Source organism: Austrofundulus limnaeus, unplaced genomic scaffold, assembly GCF_001266775.1.
Source record: "Austrofundulus limnaeus strain Quisiro unplaced genomic scaffold, Austrofundulus_limnaeus-1.0 Scaffold18, whole genome shotgun sequence".
NCBI classification, from domain to species: Eukaryota; Metazoa; Chordata; class Actinopteri; order Cyprinodontiformes; family Rivulidae; genus Austrofundulus; species Austrofundulus limnaeus.
This window is the reverse complement of record NW_013952420.1, coordinates 1,188,246-1,194,174: the sequence shown is the minus strand read 5'-3', so window position 1 is coordinate 1,194,174 and position 5,929 is coordinate 1,188,246.

Genomic DNA, 5,929 nt, shown 5'->3' with positions numbered 1-5,929 from the left:
CATACATACATACAGTACATACATACATACATATACCTAATGCCTTACCAACTGGAGTAACAATTTTTTAATTGTGGTATAAAATTGAACTGTGTGCATGGAAATTACATAATACCCCCTCCCTTTAAAAGAATTTAAAGCATTTGAATCTTGTTACAAAATTTAGCAGCAACAAAGGCCAAAGGGCCACAGCCCTACACACTGATAATTAAATAACTGTTGCCCAGTAAAGCAGGAAAAAGGCTATTAGTTAAATATTGTTCTTTAAGGATTATTTCAGATCATTTAAAGCAGAGTTCAGCAGAAATTAAGAACTCATTTCTTACTGTACATGCGTGGTCCTTTAAACAACCCCAGTTTGGAGAAAAAGAGTGTAATTCTGAGGCTGATGAACAAATGGTTAGATCAAATGCTGCTAAAACAAAAATGTTCTCCTCAAACAGCTCACAATCGAAAAGTTCAAAATTTTATTGGGGTTCAACATTATTATTTTTTATAAACATTTACATTATTGTCAATTTTATAGTACGAGGTTTTTTACATAAAAGTACATTTCAGCTAACTATCAGTACATGCAGCATCAGGTGCAAATATATTCTGCTAAATGAATAACATGAAACTGATGGTAATGTAAAGATTTATAAAAGGAATAATTGTGTGTTTTTTGTTTTACAACTAAATTAGAAAAATGATAATTGCAAAAAAAAAAAAAAAAACAGACAGAAAATAAAAAAACTCCCATGCACTTTTTTAAAATAATTTTTTTGGCTGAGGCAAACACAAGCTTTATACTTTGTTAGGGTGCTTTTTGAGACCTTCTGTTAAACTCAGAAATGATTGCCTGAATTCCCGCAGCATTACACTTTCGCCTCTCACCATCAATGTTTGTCTTATTTTTAGCAGTGAAAACAAGCCTTTCAGGCTGAAATGAGCTCTGTGAAATAGGAAGAACTTTTTGGTAATAACGTATTAAATTTAACTTTAAACATGTAAGACTGTGTTAATGTTGATTTTGTAGGAGGAAGTCAAGAAGTTGTAATAAATTGTGCATTTTTGTGTCAGGCAGTCAATAATAAAGTGCATTGCTATGTTGACTTCTGCATAGACGTGTTCTTTTTGTGCACGCGCCGCTGTATGAAAGGCACCCAGAGGTTTTGCATTGATCTCTACAGTGTTCAGCTCAAGCACTAATTCAGATCCACACACAGACCTGGAGAGACCAACAGGTCTGGGGCTGGAGCCTAAAAACAATTTCTCTAAAACCCCCAGATGACGCGAGTCTTGATGTATCAGCTCGGATAATTCCTTCTTTAATTCCACTGATTGAACCTTGATGTAAGCGTTTGTGACTTCCTGGCACATGCCAGGCTTTCAATCAGCGCCGCTCGCTTGTCCTCGGGAGAACTCTTAACGCAGGTCAGAGGACAATTTTCTCTATGCAACATTTGAGCTGAGCGACTGTCAAAAATAAAAACCAAAAAAATAAACGGCTAATGCAGCGCATGACTCAGGGGGCCGCAGGGGGACAGCTGTTGGATGCAAGCAAAGCGGACAGGTTTGTTAAACTTGGAGGGTTTATTTGGCAGTCGCTGCTTGGTCCCATCCTTGATTGGGTCAAAAAAACGAATGGGCTCTCCTGGCTCAGAGCAGGAAATACCACTTACTTTACATTATCACAGATTTGTGCTGCTTTCTTTGGAAAATGTGGCTGACCAGCCAGGATGGGTTTAACCCATCATTGTGAGAAAAGTTACAAAAATACAACTATAAAACTTAATGGAATAGTCAAACTCTTATGGCATTTGTTAAAACACAGATCTAGAGTGAAACTGTAGAAGCAGAGTTTAACAGCTTCTTTAGTCCCTGAGGGATTGTAGTTTAGGAGTTCAGAACTTTCTGATTCTTCTCTCAAATGAGTCGTTGCTTTCCCTCTCCGAAGCCAAAGTCTACACTGCAGCGGCTCTGCGGTGAGCAGACTTTTACTACTTCTGTAAAAAAATAAAACGTTGATTCATGCGCTTGTTATAAAGAGTTAAATCAAAGTGATTAGACTGTAATCGTTTTATTACAAGACGAGACAAGCCACTTGTTTCCCAGCCGCTGTCATGTTCTGCAGAGCTCAGGAGATAAAAACACATGTGCTCCGCGCTGGAAAAAAAATAACAAAAACATAAATTAATGGTCGACACAGTCTTTTTCTTGTTTCAAAACAGGACCTCTATTTAACACCAGATGGAGCAAATCAAACTAGCAGCCTCCTCTGAGAAAAGGTGTGCTATTGATGGATGAAGAAAAACATTTTAGTCGTAAAAACCTTTCACTTTGGATTATTCACATCTTTAAACACTTACACATGTGGAACATTTATTTTACTTCTCGTGCTTTTTGCGAAACTCTGTTTCTCCTTCTTTTTTTTAAATGCAGCCACTGCATCTCAGCGATGCTCAGTCAACAACACACTCGAAAAGAAAACAAAAAGAATAAAGGCTGAAAAAGTTAAAAAATGAAATTGAATCTAACATTTGATCGGAATAACAAAAACAAAGCAAACAAACCAAAAATGCACAAATGAGATCATCTCACATTTTTACATTAAACCTGAAAAGATTGCTTTTTTTCCTGCAAAGAAAATCCCGTTATTACAATATAAATGATTCGATTGTTTGAGACAAACATACAGCGAGGTTCTGTGCGAGCAACACAGGAATTAAAGCTTTTAGTTAGGATTTTACCAGTTGTTGTTACTCGTTCATGAAGAATTACATTTAGATCAATTAAATTCTGCTAAAACATTGTTCTCTTATCATGTTTGATGATAATGGAATTGAAAGTGCAGACTAACAAGAGATGGATCGGAGGTGAAACTAACAAAAGGGTTTTATTTACAGAAAAAAATAAAGTAAGAAAACTAAAAACCTGATATGGCAACAAATAATTACAACAAGTGATACAGGGAGACTCAAAGGACCGAACACATGGCAAACCTTGGTGCTGGTTGTGTTTGCTTTGATCTGAGAGCCTCGATGTGGGCCAGGATCATCAAAGTAAAAACATGAGAATTATATTTCATTTTATTTGTGACACAACAACGGACGACAAACTCAAAGGAAACGTACAGAAGACTGTACCGAACCAGCAGCATGATGACAATGACAAGAGGGCAAGACAATAGAGGACGATGAGCTAATGGTAGCTAATGTTAGCTTGTTGTTGTTTGGTTGCTGGCTCAGTTGCTGTTGCCTCTCAGCATGAAGGTTGCTGGATCAAGTCCCAGCCTGGGGACTTTAGTTTGCATGTTCTCTCTCTGTGCATGTGTGGGTTTTCTCCGTGTACTTTGGTTTCCTTCAACAGACTAAAAACATGAATGTTTGGATAATTGATATGTTTAGGTGTGAGTGACAGAATGAATGACTGTTTGTCTCTATAGCTGTATTTCCACTGACCATGAAAATGTGCAAATTAGAATTTTGAAAATAAATTTGCTCAATGGAAACACGTCAATTTCGAAAAAAAATACTTTTTTCGAGAAAATGTTTTTGCGCTAGGATGAGGTGGTTTTTCGGCCGTATCGAAATTGGTGTTTTTTGCAAAACTTCAATGGAAACACTTTTTTCACATCACAGGAGTCACGTGATCAACAACCGGTTGTTTCTACTGGTGAAAAAGACGACAAAGAAGAAGAAAACAGGAAGTAGAAGTAGTAGTAATATCACAGAAGTTGTAAAAGAAAGTAGTAAACTCACCGACTACAATTTATCAAAACACAGCCTACGTAGCCGCTCCCAAGCATGAGGGGCTTGTCGCTGGAAAGCCTCGAAAAAAGATGCGAACGTCTCCTCTGATGATGAGCGCTAGTGTCGCAGTAGCAATATGCTATTTGTTTTCATCCATTGCTGCCATGTTTGTAATGACTTATCGCGAGAACAAGCGTATTCACACGTGACTTTAATAGCATTTCTTTCTTAATGGAAACACCACATTTGCGAAACTGTGTTTTTCGACATTAACAGAATATCGACAAAGTTTTGGGCACATTTGCAATGGAAACGCAGCTTATGTGTTCCTGTGATGGACCTGTGACCTGTCCAGGGTGCCCCCCTCACACAGGGACAGCTGAATATGCGCACCATTGACCCCTGTGAAGAAGCAGGTAAAGATAGTGGATGGGTGTTTGGTAGCATGCTAGTTGTCTAGTTGAGCTTGTGTGGAAAAATGACACAGTGCACAGATTTGTGGTACGAACTGCTCTGACTAGTTTTAACATACATTTCATGTATACCAAATACCCCCAAATTATTGTAAATCATATTTCTTTGCTTTATTTTACAGCCCTGCAGACACGTGTACTTACCTAATAATTACGAACAATTTTCTCACTTTTGTTCCTCAAATAAGTCCATTTTTACTTACTGTACATCGGCAAGAAGACATACTTGAGCCTTTTCTCTCAGCACTCCTATGTGTGTGTGTGTGTGTGTGTGTGTGTGTGTGTGCGTTTTTGCTACCTGGTGGGGATGATTTTGGACCATTTTCCTGGTACACAGTCTGGTGAGGACCCACTGTTCCTTATAGGGACAAAACCCCAATCCCAGTTGGGAGAAATACCATTGGTGGGATAGGGGTTCAGTTTAAGACCAAGGTATAAATTGAGTTTCGGTTAGGTTTTGGGTCAGGTATGTACCTGTGAGGTTAGGTTTAGGGTATAAGGGGTCAGGGTTAAGCTATAGAAATGACCGGTAAATGAATGGAAGTCACTGCAAAGTCCTGATGAGGATAAAAGAACAAACGTGTGTTGGTTTAATTGGTTTGGAAGGAGATTAGTCTCAGTGTGCAGAGGGAATCTCCACACTCAGGACTTATAAACACCTCAGCACGGGGCCGAGTGTCTGTGTGTGTCTGCACACTGCTCTGTGTTTACACACCCACACGAACACACTCCCTTTGCCCTGCACATGCCCTTAGAGAAACATACTCTGTGCTGTAACACACACGCACACACACACACGCACAGACATGCACATTTTATGAGCTATCTAGAAAAACAAATAAACAAACTCCACAGTCCAAGAAAGAAGCGACACACACACTCCATCCCAGGCATGCACTTTCTCTTTGTTTATTATTCATCGGTGTATCTTGTTCTCTGTCCTTCTTTAGCTCTCAGCTGACGTGCCAGAAGAAGAAGAAGAAAAAAGAAAAGAAAACCATTTGCTGCTCTCTAAAGTAAGAAACGTCTTGTGTGACACCCCCACCCCCCACCCCGCCCCACCCCCAGTGAAGATGCTGAGGCAGCCGCTGTTAATCTCCTTCCCTTCATCTCTTCTCACCCTCCTCTCTTCTCTCATCCCACTCTCTGCTCTTCTTTCTCTCAGAGTCACGGCTCATTGGAAGACAAACATCCTGACCCTCTGCTCCCCCCCCGCCCCCCCCGCCCCCCCCCCCCCCCCATCTCTAAACCACCACTCCACTCTGTTCCTCCCTCCTCTCCCGCTCCTTCAGCTTATAGCCTGTAACCGTATCCTACCTGCAGAGGAGCCTTTCCATGCATTCATCAACGTCAGCCATTAGGACAAGCTCTTAGAGAACAAGGAGAGAGAAAAAAAAAACACAACATAACATTAAATTAGTTGGAGAGAGGGAGAGAGAGTTGTGTGATATGAAAAGGAGGCGTCCTGGGGAGAAGGCATGCGTGGAATCAGTAGTATGGCCCCCTTGCTGAGCTCCAGAGTCACTGAGTCAGGACATCGCAGCATCAGACACAACTCTGTTTGTCTATAACTGCTTCGAGGTGCAAAAGTAAGAAATGTCTTTAACGGTTTTTAAAATAATTTAAAAATAAAGGTTAAATATACAATTTTTGGAAAGACACAATTTACGGTGAAGTAGTTTGATACAGATATGAAAAGGACACATGCAGACCAGTCAAGGC